The following is a 25,198-nucleotide window of genomic DNA, read 5'->3' on the forward strand; positions in this document are numbered from 1 at the left end:
ATGTCCGACTCTTTGCGACCCCATGAATCACAGCACGCCAGGACTCCCTGTCCATCACCAACTCCTGGAGTTCACTCAGACTCACGTCCATCGAGTCAGTGATGCCATCCAGCCATCTCATCCTGTGTCGTCCCCTTCTCCTCCTGCCCTCAATCCCTCCCAGCATCAGAGTCTTTTCCAATGAGTCAACTCTTCGCATGAGGTGGCCAAAGTACTGGAGTTTCAGCTTTAGCATCATTTCTTCCAAAGATCACCCAGGGCTGATCTCTTCAGAATGGACTGGTTGGATCTCCTTGCAGTCCAAGGGACTCTCAAGAGTCTTCTCCAACACCACAGTTCAAAAGCATCAATTCTTTGGTGCTCAGCTTTCTTCACAGCCCAACTGTCACATCCATACATGACCACTGGAAAAACCATAGCCTTGACTAGACGGACCTTTGTTGGCAAAGTAATGTCTCTGCTTTTGAATATGCTATCTAGGTTGGTCATAACTTTTCTTCCAAGGAGTAAGCGTCTTTTAATTTCATGGCTGCAGTCACCATCTGCAGTGATTTTGGAGCCCCCAAAAAATAGTCTGACACTGTTTCCACTGTTTCCCAATCTATTTCCCATGAAGTGATGGGACCAGATGCCATGATCTTCATTTTCTATTTAGTAGTAGGGCTAGCCTAAGGTAAGGACCAATCCAGGGACTCCAGTGATATCATCAAGAGCTTTTTTAATGATGGCTTAATTTCCAGCTCTTACATGAGGCCTTCTGGCAGCTCCAGACTCCCGTTATGGTCACTAAATGTCTGCTGCAGACCCATATCCATAGACTACATCTTCCAGGTGGGGAGAGAGGGTCTCTTTTAGAGATTCTGGGCTGAGTCTCCCCAATGTTGGGAAAGATTGAAGGCAGATGGTTGGATAGCATCACTGACTCAGTGGACATAAACTTGTTCAAACTCCAGGAGATAGCGAGGGACAGGGAGATCTGGCATACTGCAGTCCTTGGGGTCGCAAGGAGTCGGACATGACTTAGTGACTGAACAACAACATTGAGTCTCAGAATTGCTTCTCTTTCATTGACCTGAATAGGGTCATCTGCCCTTTCCTGAACCAATCTTCATTGTTCAGAAGAGTGGTTTAAGTCAATCAGCAACCACATTTGAAAGGGAGAGTAGGATCAATTCCATTCAAAATAGAAGGGATGAGAACAGGGGAGCAGTGATTTCACAAAGGCATGTTTGGAAGGGAAATGGATGCTAGGCAGCCAGTATATAGTAAGTGCCTAGTAGAATCTTCAATTAGGTATGTTTGGAGTACCTACTGTATGTTGACTATAGTTGTAGACATTTTATATGCATCAAACTCACTTAGTGCTAATGAAAACCCTATGAAGGACTGCTATTTTTTTCTATCCCCAGGATGAGGCAACAGAGACCAAATGAAATGAAGTTGTCTTCTTGAAAAGTGACATGAATTCAATGTAGGCAATCTGGTTCTGGATCCACTGCTTCAATGTTACACCATAGTTTTTTTTTTAACCAGACCCAGTTGTGATCTCAAGTAGTTCTGCTCTGCAAAATCACTTCCCTAATACTATTTTCTATGAACTGTATTTTTTCTCAGGATGCTTTTTGAAGAAGATTATATTACAACTTGTTCTGGATCATTCTGCTTAGTTGAAAGCTTTTGGTTATTTTCAGGGTCCCATCATACTTTTAGGAGCACATAGGAAAGACAAAGTATTTTTTTGCTTAAAATTACTGTTAAATTGCATTTATCTTTGATCTGTAAATGTTTATGCTCTGTTAATGCATAGGATATATGTTCCTGGGCTTTTATCTAGAATCTTTTACTAGCATCAGTAGCAGCACGGCTGGTGTTTTTCCTTAGCAGAGGTTTTGAAGAAAGCAGAGCAGAAAGATTCGTAGAGATGTAGCTTGGTAGGAGGATGTTTATGAACCCCTGCTTGCTGACCTCCTTTCCTTTTTTCTTTCTCCTCCTCCTCCCTTTTCTTCCTTTCTCTCTCTCTCTCAAACACTTTCCCTCTTTTTGTAAAAGCAATACACTTGAATTATTTTTTAAATGTAGAAGCACAGATGAGAAAATTTAATGAACATCTCACATAGTTACATCTCCGTTTTGTACATTACTTTTCTTGGTGTGTTGCTTTCACTTTTTTTTTTAAATAGGAATTACATGACAACATGTATTTTATAGTGTTATTTCCCTTTTAAAAATATCTAGAAGATCTTGAAAGCTGCAATGAAGCATTCTTTAGCATCATTTTAAATAGAGTGGATACAACTCTTTGGTAGATACACCATAATTTATTTAGCCAACTCCCTATTTTTAAAAATTTTATTGGAGGATAATTGTCTTACAGTGTTGTGTTGTTTCTGCTGCTCAACATGAATCAGCTGTAAGTATGTATTCATATATAGCCCCTTCCTCTGGAGTCTCCCTCCTATTCCCCCATCCCACCCTTCTAGGTCGTCACAGAACGCTGGGCTGGGCTCCCTGTGTTATATAGCAGCTTCCCACTAGCTATCTATTTCACACTATTTTTGACAGACTTGCTGCCAGTGTTTTGATGTTAAGACAGTTTTATTCAGTCTTCCACATCCAGAGATAAGGATGCTGTTTCACTCGTTCAGGCCCACTGTGTTGTTCCCACCTTGAAGGTGCATGGCTTTCAGGCTCAGGAGTGGCCTCTCAGAATGCAGAACATGGCTGGCATCCTTATTATTTTCCTGCCTGTTTCCGTCACAGTGTAGTATCATCTCTTCATTGGGCACTGCCTCTCTCGAGGTCCAGCTTGGGGAAAGGCCACTCAAGAAATACAAAGTTATTTAATAGGTGATCTTTTTACTCTGTCATTTTCAGGGCCTGCCAAGGATTATGTATTATATTTGACACTTAACTGCTTTTTTAAAAAGAAATTTAAGCTTTAACACACCCCTGTGAGATAGGAGTTATTCCCAATTATATTAGAAATCAATAAGCTTAGTTTTTCTCAGCTGGAGTTTAACGTCTGGCTCTCTGTACTACTCCTTGTTGTCTTGAAGGGTGTCAAGTTGGAGAGACGAGTCGTGCACAAATGAAACGTTAAAAACGTTGGACCAAGCATGCATGCTGGACAGTCCTGTGATATGGCGGAGGGAGGGGAAGCTGGGATGTGGCAGAGTGGAGGCCTGCTGCTGCTCACATGCTCTGTAGGTGGGACCCAAGCAGAAGGGCACTTGGTGACATGGGGTTTTCCTTTGGATAGAGGCAGTCCACTAGGCATAGCTAATCTTCCCTTGGCCCTGCAGAGGGGAGGATGAATTGAATCCTCATTCTGGGCTCCAGCTGAACTATAAGCTGTTTGAGGCACCAGCTCTAACCCTCACCCTTACAGAGCCTGTCTTATTTGGGGATTTCCTGGGTTCAAGAACCCCAAACATCTCAGCAACCCAGTGGGCTGGAAACACAAGCATCATCGTGACACTTGGGGGTATTTTTCATAGCCACCTATGTCACAGTTTCCTAGTACCAAATCACAGGGTCTGATGGCCAAAGAACTTAGGTAGAGATGTCCCCAAAGCAGTCAGGGGCACGTTTGAGGTCATCTTTCCAGTCTGACCTTTTTGTACCCCTGAACCCACACTGTGATATTTAAGGTGGAGAGTGGCAAGGTTCTCAGGCTTCTTGTAAGTGTATCATGAATCATGGAGCAAAGCTATCTCTTAAACATGGACCCAGGTAACATATCAGAGTCTCTAGACACTACCTATCTGTCCTTTTCCAAGGCTCATGCGGGAGGAACTCAATGGCTCCAAAATTCAAAAAGAATCCTACAAAACCAATGTTAATAACAATTAAATGCCTCCTCAGCATAACATCAGAACGTTGTATGAATTTATGAACGTTAACCCAACATTAGTTTTAGTTAACACAGTGTTGTGAAAAATCAAGGGCTGCCTTATATGTAATATTTAGAAAGTGGGGGATGGGTGAGTGAATTATTCAAAAGGAAACGTGGCCCTGCTTGGATTTAAAACAACGCAGGGATCAAATTTTTTCATTTGATATTGTACCCTTTGCCTCCCAAGTAACTGGGTGGAAAAGAGCTGCAGCCCAGTAATCCTATTAATTTTTGTGTTTGTGAGCACCTGGAAAGAATAGCACAGCATTTAGTTTAGTTAGATTGGGGCTCCAAATCAGGAAAGGCAGTGTTCTTGTCACCCAGGAGATTCATACTCACTCAAAAATTCCTCTCCTCCCAGCATCACCTTCCTGGGTCTGTAACTCTGGGAAGTGATGAAACCTCTTTGAGCCTCAGTCATCTGTAAATTCTCATCTGTAGGATGGGGATGGTAACATCTATTTTACGTGCATTAAATGAGAATGTAGCTAAAGTGCCTGGAACTTTGCCTGGCATATAAATTCCATAAATTGTATGTAAGGTCACCCCTCCCACAAGATAAAAATGATATCAATTTTGATTACAAAAGGAGGCTAAATTCTTATATTATCCATAAAAACTTGGCTCAAATTTAGGGGTTTGTATGTGAGGTACACACAGCTGGTGGCATATTGTTTTAGTTGCTAAGTCATGTCAGACTCTCTGCAACCCTATAGATTATAGCCAGCCAGGCTCCTCTGCCCATGGGATTTCCCAGGCAAGAATACTAGAGTGGGTTGCCATTTCCTTCTCTAGGGGGTTTTCCTGACCTAGGGATTGAACCTGTGTCTCCCGTATTGGCAGGTGGATTCTTTACCACCCAACCACCAGGGAAGACCCAGCTGGTGGCATATAGTATTTAAATCCCGGCTCTGTCCATACACGGCTTGGTTTCTAGAAAACCATACCAACGGAGACTTAATGCAGACCCAGAAGTCAAGTTAACTGACGAACAGGGTAATGAACTTGTTAGCAGAAACCAGCCAGGCCTGGGTTTCTTCTGTTTATCCATTTGCATTAAGCTCCAGTTAATGGGCCTAAATGGTTCTTTAAACAAGGTTGTCACTAATTGACATGATGCAGCTCTAAACCTTTTATAAAAGCTTCACAAATAGATCTGGAGAAGGAAATGGCAACCCACTCCAGTGTTCTTGCCTGGAGAATCCCCAGGGACGGGGAAGCCTGGTGGGCTGCCATCTCTGGGGTCGCACAGAGTCGGACACGACTGAAGCGACTTAGCAGCAGCAGGCCCCTCCTCCCACGGAACTCCTTTTTCACGAGAGTCTCACAGAAGCACAGAGTTTTGGTGTTGGCTCCCTTAAGTGGCAGTGGGATGCAGCACCTGGGGTTCAGAGCTCTGAGGAGAGCGAACCTCAGTTCAAACCCTGGCTCTGCTCATTTTTGGCTGTGTGACCTTGGGCAAGTTTATAACCTCTCTGAGCCTCAGTTACCCCATTTATAATCTGGGGATAATAGGATCTGCATTTTGGCATGGTTGGGAGAATTGAACAAGAATCTGTATGTATGTACAGTGCCTTGCATGTAATGAGCACTCAATAAATACTTGCTTTTTAAAAAGTTACCTATAATAGAAGTTCAAACAAAGCTTTTGGGAGCCCAGCAAGTGAGCAATGAACACCTTGGTGAGGTCAGGGAAATGACTAACTATACTTGGAAGCAAACAGCTTTAAATTGGCTCCTTTCTGTCCATGGGTAAATTCCCAGTGTAGGGAAGGGTAGTTATTTTGTCTGGGAATCTTCATTTACAATGGCATATTCCAAAGGTTTAGGAAGGCTTTTCCAGCTTGGAAAAAGGATAGGGTACCCCTGGCAGGAGTTACTAATTGTGTGACTTTGGGCAAGTTGCCCTGGCCTGGGAGATAAAATTCCCTTATCAGTACGATGGGATTCATTTTACTGGCTCCCTGCCAGGCTGCTGTGGGATTAGGAACGATCTTGCCTGTGAAACATTTGAGTAGGATGCCCGGTGCATAGTAAGAATCAATTAAAATGGAGCGATTATTGCTATTAGCTGAGTGAAACGGCTCTGTACGTCCACGTTTCAGAGAACAGTACTAGGAAGAACATTTCTGGGTCTACTGCCTGCTAGATCAGCGCTCACTTCAAGCAGCCAGTTTACATTTCAAAGCATCTATTTGTTCAAACCGATCCAGGCCTTGTATATCTGCAGCAAGGAAAGGAGCTTTCTGCCCGATCCTGACCCCAAAGGCTGCTTCTCTTTGCTTTCTTCTTTCTTTTTAAAACGAATGCCTTGCACATATGTTATTTATTTACTTATTTATGGTTAACGTTAAATTGAGGTTTGTACCGAAACTCAACCTGCATATACTTGAAAAGCCGACAGGCTCGTTGGGCAGCGGATAAATCTCTCGGGATTTCCCCGCGGGGCTGCGGAGAGTACAGACAGGAAGCCCGGGACCGAGCGCCTGACCAGAACTTCCTCGGGGGAGGCTGGAGCAGAGCAAGAGCATCGCGCTCAGAACTCCCCGGAGCGCGCAGGCCCGGGCCGTCGTCGGCTCGCATCGCGCGCAGGGAGAGGGTCCCAGGCCCCCACCCGAGGGTCCAGACCCAGCGGGCAGCGGGAGGCAGGTTGAGGCTATTCCCCGGGGAGAGGCTGACCCTGCCAGGCTGGAACCTTCCATTCCGGCCCAGCCTCTTCCCCCCTCTCTGCGCCGAGGAGGGATTCGAGAAGGGACTTTCCAGAGAGCGTTAGCGTGCAGGGTGTGGAAATGGAATAAAAGCATATGCAAATAGGCCCCTGCGTGCCTTCCTCTGCCCCTGCGAGCAAGAGCCTTTCTCTAGAAAGATGCTCTTGCTCCAAGACTCTTGACAGCCCTCATCCTTCCTTGGACGGCGGCAGCAGAGCCGAGTGGAGTTGGTAACACCTGGGCCAGGAGCTGGGCCAAAGGGCGGGTGGGCTGGACGCACAGAAGCGAGTAGCAGAATGAGGAGGGCGAGAACGGCCGCTGAATTGGAAAGATAAAGTAAAATGAAATTTTAGGAGCTCTCTGTGAGTATGAGCTGGAAAAAAGAATGATTGCAAGCTGATTTATTATGTACTTATCTTCTGTCTGAAAGGCAGCTGGCTTTTGTACAGTGGGTTATTGCAGAGTAAATGGCACATTAAAGATATAATCAAGATGTTTAAGGCATATTGAATGACACTATGAGTTAAAGTAGGTGAGACTTATGTCATGGTCTATAAATACAAAAATGTCAGGGGCTTGGAGAGATTTCCAGTGCTTTAGTTAAGATGTGGCTCCAGTTTCACAAGGAAAATATTTTTAACCTTTCGTTATTTTCAGGGTGAGGTGGGATGGGGCCTGGAAATGGTATAGAATCCATAGGGATGATAAAATAATATGCTTTAAACCCTGGAATTGTAGACTGTAGTCTCTATTTAGCAAGTCATAAGCTTTTTTTGTAGTGAAAATAGCATGGAAATATTGCACAGTACATATGGTGTAACTTGGGGGCTACACAGTGAGGAATTATGACCATTTTGTCAGTTTTGTTCCTATTTTTGATCTCATACAACCTTTTTTTAAATTTTTATAATCTTTTAATTTTATACTGAAGTATGGTTAAGTAACAAAGTCAGGTTAGTTTCAGGTGTATGGCATAGTGATTCAGTTACACACATAGATGTATCTATTCTTTTTCAGATTCTTTTCCCATTTAGGTTGTTACATAATGTTGGATCTCATTCAGTCTTTAAAAGTTTTCTTTTTTGGAAATAATCTTTTTTTTTTTTTTAATTTTTACATGCTGAACCTGACTTTAATGGGGGCAAATAGTGTAGCTTTTCTTTTCCTGAAGGCTTAATTACTGTATGATTGCATTTTCTTGTCTTTTGGGACTTTTGCAATCAGAGTCCATTATTTCACTTGCCTGCCCAGAATTCCCCTCAGCTTTGTCCCAAACTCTTCTGATTGCCCTGCACTGCTGACATTTGCCCCTGTGTTGTAAACTATGGGCTTTTGAATAGAACGGATTTCTCTTCCTTTGTTTAATAAAAATCACCTTGCTGTCCTTAGGCATTGCACTTCTCAGAACAGATAAGCAATAACTCTTCATGGTGGAGTTCACAGAGGGAGAAGAAAGGAGAAACCTTGACTTTGGGGTTTGTTCAGATAGTTCGGAGTTGCTTGGGTTGGTAGCACGTGGGCTGTGTGGAGTTGGAGTCTTTTCTTCAGGACCTCACCAGGCCCAGGCATGGGATGGAGTGCAGTGCTGACTGGAAGGCCTCTGATGTTTCTTGGTCAGCCTCTAATCTCTGAATTCCTATCATCCCATTTTTTCCAAAGACCCTGTAGAAACTTGGTGGAGTCTTACCTTCTTTGGGATAAATCTGTAGCCAATGCTTTTTTTTTTTTTTCCTGACTGTCAGCATTTTATAGGCTTGGGTGTGGTTCTTAAGAGCGCTTTTAAAAATTCAAATGGTGATTCCTCCCTCTGGTTGTTCTGAATACAATCTGGCCAAAGTTCCTTATTTTGGTCCTGGCCTCAGTCTTAATAACAGTAACAACAACAAGACATTCTTTTTATGTTAATGATGACTGAAAGAAGTATTTTTACAATTTGCAAAAGCATTTTAATGAGTCCTTTATGTAATTCTCCTTATCTGTAAGATTAGTAAAGACAGTAGAATTGGCACATAGTGGGAGCTTATTAAATATTTGTTGAATGAATGAATTATATCCATTTTTCTCATTGAGACGCAGAGTGCAAACATCCTACCCAGGGCCCCACTGCCCAGGAATGACTCCAACTCAGATCCTCTGATTTTTTTCCAGTCCAGATCAGCTGTGATATAGAGTTTTGCATGATATTTGTTGTTATTTCTCTTGGAAAATGTCTTTGATTCTTAAAAGATATGGAGAAAATGCAAACGGATGGTTATACTATCAAAGAGTGGCAGAAAGCTTCCCTATCTCTTTATACAGATTTTTCTTAGGTCCTTTACTCTGCCAGAAATTTGTATCTTATAAGATCATGATTATTTGGATATATTTCTTATTGGAGATATAGGTCATGCTGAAAAAATGACCATCTTGGATTTGTAGTATTTCTTGGACCTGTAGGCACAAAACTGCACAGATCGCTGCTGCTGCTAAATCGCTTCAGTCGCATCTAACTCTGTGCGACCCCATAGACAGCAGCCCACCAGGCTCCTCTGTCCCTGGGATTCTCCGGGCAAGAACACTGGAGTGGGTTGCCGTTTCCTTCTCCAATTCATGAAAGTGAAAAGTGAAAGTGAAGGCGCTCAGTCGTGTTAGATTCTTCACGACCCCATGGACTGCAGCCCACCAGGCTCCTCTGTCGATGGGATTTCCCAGGCAGGAGTACTGGAGTGGGCTGCCATTGCCTTCTCCGCAGGGGAAACGAAAACCAGAGTTTGGAGTGTATAGCTGAAAAGTTATCCCAGCTTTGTCTCCTGAGGCACAGGGAGACGTAGGCAGTGCCACCCTTCTGGCCGGGGCCTCCTGTGCAGGGACCAGAGGTTGCCTGGCCTGTAATGGTTGTGACCACTGCTCGAGGAACTGTCACCCAGATCAACTTGGATATTAAAATAGCAAGGAAAGAGCCCCTTGTTCTCTCAAAGCTGAGACTTAGGCTCTAGCATTGCACCTATGCTTCACTAACACTCCATCTGCTTGCCAGAGACTTCCTCCAGCCCCAAGACACCAGGAAAGAGAATTTCCCTTCTAAATCTAAAGCTCGTTAGAGAGAAATGCCAGCAGGAGTCCGCCCTGGCCCTTTCGCTTTGACTTCTGTAATCCGAGATTCAGAGCTTTGGCTGTGAAATTTCTCCCAGAGGAAAGCTGTTAAAAGCAATTCTGATTTCCTTCTCTACTGAACTGATACTCCTGTCTTCAGTGTGCCAAGTGTTTGGCCACCTAGTGTTTGGCCACCTAGGTGGTCTCAAACCTGCCAGTCTTTCCCTTGCTGGTTTAGTTGCCTTAAAAATTTTTTTATTTATTTATGGCTGTGCTGGGTCTTCACTGCTGTGTGTGGGCTTTCTCTAGTTGAGGCGAGCCAGGGCTACTCTTCATTGCAGCGCGTGGGCTTCTCCTTGAGGTAGCTTCCCTTGAGGAGTGGGGGTTCTAGAGTGTAGGCTCAGTAGGTGTGGTACATGCATGGGTTTAGTTGCCCCACAGCATGTAGTATCTTCCTGGACCAGGGATTGAACCCATGTCCCTGCACTGCAAGGTAGATTCTTGACCACTGGACCACCAAGGAAGTCCACGTGCCTTGTTTAGAAAGGCCTTTCTCAAGTGAAGGCTATAAAGATTTATTCTTATATTTACTTATGAAACTTTTATAGTTTAAATTGTTATCACATTGTTTATTTGCAGTTAACTTTTTCATCCAGTTGAAGTGTATTTTCATAAAGTGTTAGGTCTGATGTTAATATTTTCCTCTATAGATAACCAGTTTTCCCCTCTGCTGTTTTTTTTTTTTTTCAATAAGCTTTTAACTTTAGGGTAGTTTTGGCTGTGTAGACAACTTGTGTAGACAAGTTGCATAGAGAGTATAGCACATTCTGGTAAACCTCTCTCAGCTGCTTTTTGATTTGAAAGGATATTTTCACGTGGCTCTAAATTCGCACATATACACAGATGTCTTTTTAGAATCTTACTTTCATTCTACTGATGCTTTGGCTATTTCTGCCCCAAACAGCATATGTTTAATTAGTATTATTTCTAGAGAGTTCATAGCTCTTGATAGGGAATCTGAAATCTCATAGGCTTTCAAGAGGTCACATCCAGACCTCAGGCAAGGATGGTAGCATTAGCCTTGTGTATGGGTGTTGCTGCTGCCGAGGTGACTGGCCAGGAAGGAGCACGTGTACCTCTCTAGTACGTAGGGAAGGGGTCACTGCTGGAGACCTGCCTCTTGTATAGGAAGCCCTGTTTCCTGAGCATAGCCCTCAGAGACGTGGATGAGGCTCTGGAGTAGGATTTCTCCTCCCCAGTACCATCGATATTTTGGGACTGATAAAATTCTTTGCTTTGGGGACTGTCCTGTGCATTGTAGGATGCTTAGCATCATCCCTGGTCTCTGTCTACCAGATGCCTTTAGCAGCCCAGACTACTCATGACAATCAAAATTATGTGCAGACACTGCACGTACTCCTGGAGGCCAACATCCATGCCCACTGTCATCCCAATTGAGAACCACCAGTCTGGTTCTACCTGCCTGAGTGTTAACCCTGGCTCCACCTTTCAGTAGCCGTGGGCCTCTATTTCATCCTGTGTAAAATGCAAGCAATAATGGTGTTTGTCTCCTAGGATGGTCCTGAGGCCCAATCAGGCAGGTACACATAAGCACTCAATACAGACACGGGTGGGACAGATCCTAGCTCAGTGTTAGCTATTATTGATGCTATTATTAAAAAAACCCTTCATCTTTTCTCACACTTCAAATAAACACACAGACTTCCCATTTTTCTACTACCTCAATAGCTTCCCCACCATGGAACAAATGTGTTTAAATCATAACAATGTTCACTCCAAAGTTACATATCTGTGTTAATGAAATGGAATTCGATTTTCAGGGCTCTGTAACTGCTAATTAATCAGCTCCCATGATAAACTTGTCCCAGCTGCCCGTGGTTTTTATTTGCAGCCACAGAAGAGCAATTCCAGTTAGTAAACAGGCTTTTAAGTGACAGTCTTGCTCTGTAGAGCAGAAGGGCCCAGAAAGGATTTTCTAAGTAAGATGATAATGCCACTGGGAAAAGAGAAATCTGGGATGAGGAGAAGACTGAGGATTTGCTTGATTCATTCACTTGGTGTCTTTGGGAACCCTGTGTTATTTACTGTTGAAACACACCAATCGTCTTGCAGTTCAGAGAGGGCTGGATGGAAGACTTGTCGTTCACCCATTCATGTGACTTTGTCACCCAGAGGGCTTTTTTTCCCTTTTGTAAAACCATGTTTGCTATGAAGCTTATCCAAGAACCCCTTTCATGGGGATGATTATTTCTAGTGTCTTAAGAAAATCTGGCTGACGTGGTGGGTGTGAGCTGTTTCTACCCTTGTCTAAAAGGCTCACTTCCTCCAGTGAAACCAGGAATGGTTTGAAGAGGAGAGGACTGCTCTGGCTCGAGCTGGAGTGTGTAGGCCAGGTGGGGCTCTTTAGTTTGCTGGCTTTGGTGAAACTTGGTTAATTCACTTAGCCTGAGCAACTGGGCTGTAGGGGACCTGGGTTCAAGAATCAGAATGATTAGGTTGAAATCCCAATTCCTTAACTTGCTGACTGTGTGGCCTTTGGTAAGTCATTTGAACTTTTTCCCATCTTTAAAATGACATTGATGATAGAACCTACCTCACAGCTTTGCTGTGAATTTTACGTAAAATATTTCATTTAGCCCCGTGGCACATAATAAGCACTTAATATATCTTAGCTGTTATGGTAATTGTTATAGTTATCATTTATTTGAGTATCCTCTGTGAACCAGTCATTGTGCCAGGGGCAGGGAGTACCCCTGGCAGGTCAAATTCTACATTTTGTGCATCCACAGAGTTTAATGCCCTGGAAATTTGTGTTTCTGCAGGTGAGCATGCTAGCCTGGGGAAGTGGGAGAGAGTCAGAGAAATCCCCAGAAACTGGAACCTTAGTAACCACAAAGGCATGGACCCTGGATATGGCAGAGGCTATGCACAGAGGGAGAGCCGGTCAAGGCCATTGGAAACAGGACAGGAAACTTGGAACCCCCCTCCCCCATCACCTCCCCCTCCTTAATAGGAAACAATTTCCTTTGAAGTGGATAAGCTGGACTACCAGAGAGAGAGGTATTGCTGGCTTCTGCTGAGTGAATCCAGCCATCAGTTTCTGCAGATTTAGGCCTATTATGCAGTAATCTCTGTCTAATTCCTGGCCCACTGGGCCCCAGAGCCTCGAGGTGCCTCCTTGACCCCCTTCCCATACATTGGCCACAATCAGTTGTTTTGTGAGTTGTGTTTTATTAAGTCTTCCGTTCACAAGAACTTGCCACCTGTTTATAAGAGGATTTTGTTTTATACAAAGGGCTGACGAAGTTTAACCCTGGAGAATAACCCTGCAGTTTCTTCCTGGCAAAGATTTGTTGACCCTATTTCTTTACTATGGCCATGTCTGCTCCAGCTTTCCTTCTAAGGCTGTGTGTGGAGACCTAAACAGGACAATTATGCAGACTGTTTTAAAAAAAATTAAGTGCTATGTAAGGGATATTTTTTTAGTGGAGAACATATAAAGCAATTTGGATGCCTCTCCTTTAAACCTTTTGGAAACGACTGGAAGACCAGGATTCATTTAAATTTGAAAGGATTTTAGGTTTGCAAAGTTATACTAGATTAGTTAGTAGCTCTCCTCAAAGTCTCACATGCTAGACACTCATTCCTATATTCTAACTGTATATAGCCAGAGCAGGGTGCCATGGTGGTAATTTTGGGGGGCAAGATCATATTTATGACAACATTTGGGTTAGTTTTAATTTTTCCCTCAAAGAGTAGGGGAAATGCATGATGGAGAAGGGCATGAATTCTTGGAAACAAATGAATAGTTCATCTAGCATAACACATCAAGACCAGGTCAGGTGTGGGTTTCCTTCCACAGGATAAATTGCATACATTTACCCAACAGAGTTATACAACAGAATTCTGTCTTGTGTACCTGGAGAATTCAGGTTTTTATTGATTTCATACAACTTCAGATTTTTCCCCTTGGTTCTGTCCTGGGGAAGTGCTAATAATGGGTAGAACAGGAGTGTTGATAAATGCAAACAGTCAGTGGTTAAAAGGCCTTCATATTATTCTTTTGTTTCAGTGTGTTCTGACTGCAGATCTCATGAAGTTGATAAACTATCTCACAGCGCAGAGTACGTCCTGGTAAATAGCAGGCAATTACTTTGCTGAGTTGCTCAGTCCTGTTCTCCATTTCGGCTGAGAAATGGTTCTAGCTGTGTAGTTGAAGTTCACTCTGGCCTTCTTCAGCAGCGCAGGTGTGAACTCCTGCCTCACTGGTGATACAGACTCTGAAGAACCAGAGGTTGAAGGGTCTGGCTGACTCCGATGTCCCCTGTCCGGGCGATGCAGTGTATGTTCAGAGAGCTTGTGAGGAGGTTATCTGAAAGGTGTGGTGGTCTTCAGAACCAGAATGTAACAGTGGCAGAGGGTGCGGGACAGTTGGGGACAGGAGGGAATCTTTCAGAGGGCAGAGGCAAGGAGTTGTTCGTTATAAGAAAGACATAGAGTTTGTTATCACAGAATAATTACCCAAGAAATGTTTTCGAATTGTATATCATGTGCAATAGACACCTATTTTTGAGAATTTCGGTCTCACAAACATGCACTGATGGATACAAGAACCCACAGGATCATTGCATGATCAGATGATGGCTAAACAGGACTATTTCATGCCCTTCCTCCACTTGTTCATCGCATCTGGCCAGAATGTTTTAAAAAATGCAGTCAGGATCACATCATTTCTATGCTGCTTCTGTTTTTCCCTAATTCCTAAGAAAGGGTGATACGAACTGGATCTTGGCTGCCTGGGCCTCCGTCACCTCTGGGATGACCTTATCATCCCTGGTCTCAGTACCCTCCCCAGGAGAGGGGTCCCTCTCAGTCCCCACTTGTGTGCCTACTCCTGTCCCGTCTTACAGTGTCAGAACATTCTGTTCCCTCTGCTTGGACTCCCGAACACAGCCTATTCATCCTTCAGGATTTCTCCTTAAATGTCACTTTTTCCTAACTACCAGGTACTTGATAGGATCGTCTACTTTTCCACTGATAGTGTTTCTCACATTTGAGCTCACTTGTTTTGTGAGATTATCAGTAAGACCTCAGTCTCTCCTGTTGTTTGGTCATCTCCAGGAAGACCAGAGCAGCAACCACGCTCGTCTTGTTCCCTGCTGAACCCCTAGCATCGTGCTCCAGATCGTGACATAGCAGGTGCTCTGTGAATGAGTGATGGACGAATGGATAGCTGGATGTAGATGGAGAGATTCCACTGTCCTTTCAAAGCACTTTGTCCCTCCTCGTATGGGAGCACTTGGTATGTTGTATTATACTAAACATCTTGCCTACCCTCACATGCATAAAGCTGCCAGAGAGCAGGATTTGGATCATAATTGTCTTTTCATCTCCAGAGTCTGGCTAACATAGAAACCAGTGAAGGTTTATGGATGAAGAATGTATTGTGCATGAATTGGGGGTAGGTGGCGCTTTTCTGGGTTTTAAAGCATGCCTGGGGTTGAGGTGAAGGAATAGTGAATTTAAGCATCCAAAATAATGGTAAGAGTTGGGATGCAAAATAAGATTAGGGTTTTTTTTTTGTTTTTTTTTTAAACAGCTGAAAACCTGAATTAGAAAAATACCACATAGTCACCAGACACCACTTGACAGGATGTACTCACTTTGCAGATTGGAGGGTTGGGTGGGGAGGTCGCTGGGAATTTCCTGACCTGAACTTGATACCTTGAATAATGTCTGTCTTTCAGCGTGCTGTCCACCTCAGGCGATTTATCTGTTCTACAAATATTTAGCAAGTACCTGTTCTCTGCATTCCAAACAGGGGAACTATCACCCACCAAAGGCACAAAAATTGGTCTGTGGGAGGTGAACAGCTTCATTCCTTTTGTATATAAAGCACAGATATACATATAGTACATGAACAGATATATGACTTATCTATGGTGTTAAAATTTCATAGTGGAGATGATTAGGAAAAATCTCTAAAAAGGCTCTTTTGAGAGATGATCATGAAAAAAAAGGTAGAGAACTGACCTGCTCCTTGTCAGGCATTATTCTGGTCAAGGTGCCTCTCTTCCTGGAACTTTCATTCTTGTGGAGCAGGCAATAGACAAATAAGTAGCTGTAACTTTCAAATAGTAAGAAATTCTGTAGAGAAAAAAAGAGCAGGCATAGACCTAGAGTCCTTGGGGGGTGAGTGTGGGTGTGTGTATGGTTTTGTTTTTAGGTGCGGGGAGGTGTTCTGGTGACTCAGACAAGGTGACACTTAAGAAGACTCTGGAAGAAGGGGGAAGAACATCCCAGGAGAAGGCAGCAGCATGAAGGAACTGGAAACAGCAAGGAGGCCAGGTGGGGAGGAATGGATGAGTGAGGGAAAGATGGCGGGAGATGAGGCTGGAGCTGGGACAGGGACCAGATCACACAGGCCTTATGCACTGTGCTAGGGGGACTGGGTGTTGCTTTGAGAGAATTTGGAAGCTTTATGCAGGGCAGTGGCTGAGCTGCTTTGCCTTTGGAGTGGCTCTTCCCAGCCACCGTTTGGAGGATGGGCAGCAGGGGCAGGAGTGGAATCGGGGGCCCAGCGAGGAGGCTGTTGCCAGGCCCTCAGTGGGAGGTGATGGTGTGGGTGAGAGAGAGAGAGGCAAGGCTCCTGCGTGCTCTGAAGGTGGAGCTCACAGGTTTTGCAGAAAGATGGAAGGGAGGGTGAGAAAGAAAGAGGAGGCAGGTAAGCCAAGATCTAGCCCAGGCACTGGGTTCCCTTTATGGACACAAGGTCGATTGTGAGGGGAGCCTTCCTGGGAACCGTTCCTATTGTGAGGGCTTCTTTCTACCAGCTCAAGGTCCTTCTTGTTGGTGCCAGGATTAGCATATACATTTCTTCTTTTTTTTTTCCTTTTGGCTGCTCCACACAGCATGCAGGATCTTAGTTCCCTGACTAGGAATGAACCTGTGCGCCCTGCAGTGGCCGCGTGGAGTGCCAACAACAGAACTGTCAGGGACTTCCTATTTTTTTAAAAAATTTTAATTAAAAATTTTAAAATTTTATACATTTTTAAAGGCTGCTTTCCATTTGCAGTTATTACAAAATATTAGCTGTATTACCCATGTTGTGCAATATATCCATGAGCCTATCTTAGCATATATTATATGTTGCCTTCTACAGTTAGGGCTTCCCTGGTGGCTCAGACAGTAAAGCATCTGCCTGCAGTGCAGGAGACCCAGGTTCGATTCCTGGGTCGGGAAGATCCCCTGGAGAAGGAAATAGCAATCCACTCCAGCACTCTTGCCTGGAAAATCCCATGGACGGAGGAGCCTGATAGGCTACAGTCCATGGGGTCGCAAAGAGTTGGACACGACTGAGTGACTTCACTTCACTTCTACAGTTACATATTTTTTATCTATATACATCACCACCTTACCTAATCTTTACGTTGCTTTAGGGAAGGAACCTTTTCCAAGAGGCAGCCAGTGGGGCAGAGTGGTTACAATTGTTGTTGTGTGTGTGTGTACTAGGGTGAGGGTTTTAGCAGCTTAGCCTTTATCCTCTTTCCCTTTCTCTTCCTCTCCCTCCTCAAGTTCTTCTTTTTTTTTTTTGTAAAGTGGAGAAGGCAACAGTATCTGCTTCCTACCCATTTGCATGTGAAGTGCCTTGTGTGGGTCTGGCAAGCAGTTGGTTGGTGCTCGGTGGTTTTCACGTTGTGTGCCTCCGCACCTCCCGTTAGATTCCAGTGTTGCTCTTATATCTCAGAGTCATTTAAGTTGGAGCTTTTTGCAGTAAGGGTATCCCCCTTTCCCCTTCCATGTTCTTGGTTTTCCTTCATAAAAAAGGGAGGAAGTGAGATTTACTGAAGCAGTGAATCAGTGGAGCTTCTCAAATCTGGGTATTTGCATTGTGCATGACATTGAATTTTAAGTGTGACAGGTTGAGTTGAGGATGGTAGAGAAGGCTTTCCACACCCCCCGGGGGAAGTGAGTGCCAAGTGGATTGTTTACAGTAAGCAGAACTGATGCTGTAGTGTGAGCAATGCATGGTGTTTATATAGTAATCACCAAATTGTGTGGATCCAACCAGAATGAAAAATGCCTGGAGCCTTGGCTTAGGGCCATGGATGAGCAGAGCATGAAGCCTGGCATGGAACAGGAGTGGAAGGCATGGGTGATAGATATAAACAGATGTACATTTAAGTAGAGATCAAAATATGTGGCTGCCTCTTTCCCTCTTTGCACTCGTGGCAGACTTGGTTCATCTGTCACATCATTCATTCCTGATTCTGATGGAAAGCTCATATTACTTGAGTATTTACTGCAAGTCAAGCCCTGTGTTCTACATCATGTTGCTTACTCCCACAACAACTCAGTGAGGTGGGTCTATTATCCTCCTAGTCAGATGAGGAAACAGTCCCAGAGTGGTCAGTAATGTGCCCCGGGTCTCCAAGCTGGCCAGTGGCAGAGCTGGGATTAGAACCTGGTCACCAAACACCAGAGCATGCTACCAATTATTGTGCTTTACAGCTCCTAGCTATGCCCAGATACTACCTCAGAATCCTTCTACCCCATAAAAATTCATCCCCATCTGCTTCATTAAGGTTGTGGGACAGAGGTTCATGCTACATGTGCTCATTCGTTCATTCAGCTGCTCATTCACTAAACAGTGCTTCTGTGCATCTGCCATGTGCCTGGCGCAGTATTTGGTACTGAGGATTCCTCAGTGAATGAGACACAATCCTTGCTCGGGGAGTATACTTAGTAGAAGCATCACATCTTGTCTGGGATGCTCAGTGAGTAGAAAGACTCAGAATTTGAGTGATTCTGGATAGAGACTTCCCTATGTTGAACCAGAAGATACCCCAGTTAATGACGGGAATCAGCAACAATCTGAAGAATGCATTATAATGCCCCAGCATGCACCCTGGACCAGAAATCGGGCCATCTTCCACCTTTTTCTGACTTGACTGATTTAGCGATTTGATCTTGGGTCTCAAGAGTTATAACTCATGTTCAAGCAGTGCTTTCTTAGGCATTCGTTCACTTTGTTCCTTCCGGTACCTGCTTGGAAGGAGGAGTTCTCTGATGTGCAGAGAGATTATGTGACCTGCTTGGTTCTCACAAGCTGGGAATAGAACCCAGGTCTAACTTCTAGCTCCTTGTTTTTGTTATCTCATTGTGCAGCATCTTAATGTCTCAAGGCTTTCAGTTTCCCCATCTGTAAAACAGGGAAATTAAACCACATGGTCCCTAAAAGTTCCCCCCTTCCTCCCTTCTTCCCTTTCTTTCCTTTCTCCCAAATCACTGCAGTGCGTACATGAACTATACATTATGCTTGAAGCTGGAAATAATGTTATGGAAAACAGACGCACATGCGTCAAAAAAGTTGAAAGAACCCATAGAGTGGAGAAAATATTTACAAATTATATGCATGGGACTTGTATCCAGAACATATAAAGCACTCTTACAACTCAGTAATAAAAAGAAAAACAGCCAAATTAAGAACTTGGTAAAGGATCTGAAAAGACTTTTCTCCAAAGAAGGCATGCAGATGGCCAGTAAACACATGAAAAGAGGCTCCACATCATTAGTCATCAGGCAAATGCAAATCAAAACCACAATGAGATATCACTTCACACCCAGTAGCATGGCTATAATCAAAAGAAAGATAATGACAAGTCTTGGTGGAGGATGTGGAGAAATTTAAGCCCTCACACACTGTTGGTAGTGTTGTAAAATGGTGCAACGACCCTGGAAAACAGTCTGGAATAGAGTTACCGAATGACCCGGCAATTCTATTCCTAGGGGTATACCCAAGAGAAATGGAAATATAGGTCTACACATATGCTTTTACACAGATGTTCACAGAAGTATTATTCATAATAGGCGAAGAGTAGAAACAATCCATTTGGATTGTTTGAAGAGAATATTTTAAAATTGATTATGTTGATAGTTACATAACTCAATATACTAAAAACCAAGTTGTACACTTTAAATAGGAAGATAGTATGATATGTGGATTGTATCTCAATAAAACTATTACATATACTTTAAAAAACCCTAGCATGAGGTCTGCCACTGTGGTGAACATAATCTTGTTGGGGAGATAAATACTGCTTAAATTTTAAATTAAATTGCCATACAAAAAGTTTTGTAGTTAGTCAGTTTTGGTAAATACTATGAAGGGAAAGAGCCAAATCTTACGACAGAGACTAGCAGCAGTTACTAGGGGTTAAGGAAGAGGTATTTGGAAAACTATAACATTCAAGTGTTCCAACAGAGATCCTCAAATAATAGTGGCTTAAGCCAGGTAGAAGGGGCTTCCCAGGTGGTGCTAGTGGCAAAGAACTTGCCTGCCAGTGCAGGAATATGGTACATATACACAATGGAGTATTACTCAGCCATTAAAAAGAATACATTTGAATCAGTTCTAATGAGGTGGATGAAACTGGAACCTATTATACAGAGTGAAGTAAGTCAGAAAGAAAAACACCAATACAGTATACTAACGCATATATATGGAGTTTAGAAAGATGGTAACAATAACCCTGTGTACGAGACAGCAAAAGAGACACTGATGTATAGAACAGTCTTATGGACTCTGTTGGAGAGGGAGAGGGTGGGAAGATTTGGGAGAATGGCATTGAAACATGTATAATATCATATATGAAACAAGTTGGCAGTCCAGGTTCGATGCACGATACTGGATGCTTGGGGCTGGTGCACTGGGACGACCCAGAGGGATGGTATGGGGAGGGAGGGGGGAGGAGGGTTCAGGATGGGGAACACATGTATACCTGTGGTGGATTCATTTCGATATTTGGCAAAACTAATACAATATTGTAAAGTTTAAAAATAAAATTAAAAAAAAAAAAGAAAGAGACACAAGTTCGATCCTTGGGTTGGGAAGATCCCATGGGGGAGGAAATGGCAACCCACTCCCGAATTCGTGCCTGGAAAATCCCATGGGCAGAGGGGCCTGGTGGGCTACAGTCCATGTGGTTGCAAAGACTCAGACTCGACTGAAGCGACTTAGCAAGCAAGGTAGATGTTGAATTCTCATTCATACAGTAGCAGAGGTGTAAGCAGTCTGGGCCTTGTACGGAAGCCCACAGTTTCAGGGATCTCCTGGTGTGTTGCTCTGCCTTTCCCCAGAGAGGGACGCTGTCCTCATCTGCATGGTCCATGGTGATTCTCCACCCTGTCTATAGTCCAACACTAAGAGAGGGAGGGGGCCCTGGAAAGCTCTTCATTTCTGCTCTTATCCAAGGCTTAATCACATGAGGCTGGGAAAGGAAGTCATATGCCAGATGTCATGTGCCCTTAGGGGCTCTGTTATAACCTTGGAGATCCTATTATTCAGAAGGAGGGGAGAAGAGATGTAGGGTAAACAACTAGCAGTTTCTGCCAGAGATGGTCTCTCTGAGGCAGTGACATTGAAGGTGAGAACCTGAGGATGAATTGGTGGAGAAAGGGAAGAGTTTTCCAGGCAGGGGAAGAGCGTGTGGGAGGACCAGAAGGCAGGAAAGCCCAGCTACCATGTTTAATGATATGCATGTCTGAGAGGTGGGCTTCCCTGGTACTCAGATGGTAAAGAATCTGTCTGCAATACAGGAGGCCCGGGTTCAGTCCCTGAGTTGGGAAGATCCCCTGGAGAAGCAAATGGCTACCCACTCCAGTATTCTTGGCTGGAGAATTTCATGGACAGAGGAGCCTGGCAGGCTATAGTCCATGGGGTCACGGAATCAGGCACAACTGAATGACTAATACTGTCTGTGAAGCACATCCCCCAGGTGGTTAGGACTCACAAGTGCCAGAACTAGACGTGGTCTAGGGAAGCGGCAGCTCTGGGTTCACCTGACTTTTGTCTCTTGTGTCTTACAGGGTTGGGATGGACCCGGACCGTGATGAGGGGTCTTTGTGCCAGACTCTGGAAAGCCCATGTGTATCCTCAGCTTTGAGAACTGAATTCCATAGGTTGTGTCAGTGTCAGACCTGTGAAGTTTAGTTCTTTAGCTGGGATATCTCTATCATCCTAGATTCGAGAGATGTTGGAGAGAACAAATCCAAGGTCGGCTGGAGAACTTGGAAGACTGGAGACACAAGGGCCAAGTCTCAGGCTCTGAAGGAATAGTCAGGGAGGGTTCACGGGAGGAGCTCTCATTTAACTGTGAGAAGACTTGGATTCTAGCTGAGCAGTGTTCCAACTAGCTAAGTGGATGCTCTAGGCAAGTCATTCTTGCTGCTGCTGCTTTTACTAGTTTATATTTATTGATTACTTATGACATTCCAGGTACTGTACTAAGTGCTTTCCATGCTGTTATAGGAGACTCCTGGGAAAAATCGCTTTAATGAAGCTTGAGATGCCTGGCACTTCCATGCAATGATTTTTTCCCCTCTGCATGGCATCAGATGGAATTAACAGAATGTGACAAGTAGTATTTAGCATGGACTGCTGAGCTAATTGATCCCTTTTTAGAATGAGACACATGGATACATCCCTCTTGTGGTCCCCCTCTCCCTTTATTTGAATCTTTATTTCCTTGCCTTCTATAAATACATTAGGGCTACATTGTGTTTTTGTATTACAAACTAGGAAAAAGGAGGATGTGATTAGACCTTACTATGGTGCCCAGTTTCTTCCGGGGCAAAGGAATATGAGGGTTTTGAAGGCTCCCTCCCTTTGGAAGGAATGATGCTAAAGCTGAAACTCCAGTACTTTGGCCACCTCATGCGAAGAGTTGACTCATTGGAAAAGACTCTGATGCTGGGAGGGATTGGGGGCAGGAGGAGAAGAGGACGACAGAAGATGAGATGGCTGGATGGCATCGCTGACTCAATGGACGTGAGTCTGAGTGAACTCCAGGAGTTGGTGATGGACAGGGAGGCCTGGCGTGCTGCGATTCATGGGGTCGCAAAGAGTTGGACACAACTGAGCGGCTGATCTGATCTGATCTGATCCCTTTGCCAGTATGGCCAGCTTTATGCTATGGGTGAAGCTGTGTGTTGTCCTCCTATGTCCTAGGTCAGCTAGGTCTGCTCTGAAGGTCATGTTTGCTGTGATGATGGTGATTTCGCTCTTTAGGCAGAGAGCCGCATTCTGTGTGAGTAACATCTGGGCTTTGTTAGGCTTTAGATTTGATGGGGAACTGGGCATTCCCATCCTTTGGAAACTCATCTTTAAGGGTCTTGGTGTCCTAAATTGTCCATCCCTTAATGTCTGCAGAATGCAGGTGTGGTCTGGCCCAGTGAGGGAAGGCAGGCCCAAAGTGGGAGACCCTTTTCAGTGACACTGATGCTTACTGAGTGCCTGCTATATGCTGGGCACTGGGCTCAGTGCATTTTGTGCATGATCTCAATGAATCTCACATCAAGGGTTATCTGGAAACTGAGGACAAATTAACCAAAAGATGTCAAATAAAAAAGTGTAGTGATGTTATGTGATGCAAAGGAATGCTTGGTTCTTGTGAAGGCCCCCCTGCATGGGTGTTGGGACATGGGTGTGCTCTCTGAGCTATATCGATGGTATCAAGGCCCCACCCCCAGTCTGCCCACTTCCTCCTTTTGCTTACTAGACCTTTAGCCAGTGACTCATTTTAGAACCAGAACACTGGTGAAACTCAAATGAGATCAGAGATCAGTGTCTTTAGTCCTAGATACTAGAGAAAATCCAGAATTTACTCCAGAAACTTGAGATGCTCTGAGTTTCTGACCATCTGTGTTGTGAACAGGGACTTAGACTATGGATTCTGATTTACTGCAAAAGGCTAATCCTTAATGCAGGTGAACTCTTCCTAAAGCAGACCTGGTAAATGAAATATGGAATTCACACACACACACACATACACACTTTAAACAATGATGAAGTAGATTTATGAGGAGTAGGCAAAAATTTACTTTATGAAGAATGTTTCTTTTCATAAGAGGACTTTTTTAAAATTCAGAGGTGATTCCAGTGTGTAATGTATTTCCCAAGGATTTTTGAGATTGTATTTGCTGTATCAAAACTTATTTTCTGTAAGTGGAAAAAGCAGGTTACAAAATAGCATGGATTATATGATTCAATTTATGTAAAATAAATGCATAAAGGAATATGTGCATTGAAAATATACATCAATTTATCAACAAGGATTATCTCTGGAGTGGTGGGAATTAAGATGGGTTTTCCTTTCTTTGTATTTTCCTCTAGTGTTTGATTCTTACACTGAACATGTTTAATTAAAACAATAAAGTTACTGAAGATGATTTCACACACAATTGTGATCAATCTAGACAAATGCTCGTTCTATGCATTTAGTAGAAGTTATATGGAGGGAGGTTCCTGATGTGTTCAGTGAAGGAGTGAGTGTAGAAAAATGTATAGTGTGATTTTTTTTTTTTTCCAAGAGGGAAGTGTACATGTGTGGGTGTGTGTCTCTATGGAATCCAGTGGGTCGTGGCTGGTGAGGTAGCAGGCGATTTTTCTCTCTTATACCTTCTTGTCCAAATAAGAAGAAAAAGAATTCTCAATGTATATATGTTACTTTCTAAGAATCCATCCATTGTGTAAACCAGTAGTTTTCAAGTGAGTTTCCTGGACAAGTAACATCAGTATCACCTGAGAACTTGTTCAAAGTGTAAATTCAGGGTCCACCCTTAACACTTTAAGCAGTGTTTTTTGACCTTTTCAGACTCTTTATTTCCCCTGTACCCTTCCTTGCATTTTTTTTCTCTCCTTCTCATCCTCTCCCTTCCTGCTGTGATCAATGGGATCTCAGAGGCAGATTCATCATGCTTCTGGCTCTGCTTGGGAGAGGACATGTCAGATACTCTTGGAGAGGTGCTTTGGGAGTAATAATACTAATGGAAGTATTGATTTGCCATCCTCAGATAAAAGGGAAAGGCCATGATTTATCAGCTTGCATTGATGGGACCCAGTGGGCAGCTGGACGCATGCTGAGTAGTTGCTATCTATCCATATGACGAGGCTACTGAGACTTGGTGATTTAGGGACACAGTAGTTTCTTGAGTCCTCCAAGCTGTCAAACCTCTGTTAGTTAAGGTGAAGATTCCTATATTAGGGTGCTGCAGAGAAACAAGAACCAATAGGATTATATATACTTGGAGATTTATTATAGGGAATTAGCTCACATGATTATGGAGTCCCACTTGGTGGGGTTAGTCAGCAAGCTGGAGACCCAGGAGAGCTAATGGTGAAGTTTCAGTCTGAGTTTCAAGACCTGAGAATCAGAGGAGAGGGACCAGGTGGTATTCCAGTCTAAAGGCCAACAGGCTTAAGGCTCAGAAAGAGCTGATGTTTCAGTTTGAGCTCAAAAGCAGGGGCAAAATAGTCCCAGCTCAGCAATCAGAGAGGAGGTATTCCATCTTAATCCCAGGAGTTCAGGTTTTTGTCTATGTAGGCCATCAACTGATTGGATAAGACCCACCCACACCAGGGAAGGCAATCTGCTTTACTCAGTCCACCAATTCCATTTTTTTTTTAATCTTAATGGCAAGCCATTCCAGTATTTTTGCCTGG

General features: G+C 43.7%; 1 long non-coding RNA gene across 1 annotated transcript; it reads left to right on the forward strand.

The window, feature by feature from the left end:
* Positions 1-5,735: 5,735 nt before the first annotated feature.
* LOC147369818 (uncharacterized) lies at positions 5,736-23,925 on the forward strand. The gene is made up of 2 exons (XR_015167929.1): positions 5,736-6,965; positions 21,565-23,925. It is a non-coding gene; the product is annotated as an uncharacterized LOC147369818 (long non-coding RNA).
* The last annotated feature ends 1,273 nt before the right edge of the window (positions 23,926-25,198 follow it).

Source organism: Bos grunniens, chromosome 7 (genome assembly GCF_055505025.1).
Source record: "Bos grunniens cultivar Pamir isolate PY7600 chromosome 7, Bosgru_T2T1.0, whole genome shotgun sequence".
Lineage (NCBI taxonomy): Eukaryota > Metazoa > Chordata > Mammalia > Artiodactyla > Bovidae > Bos > Bos grunniens.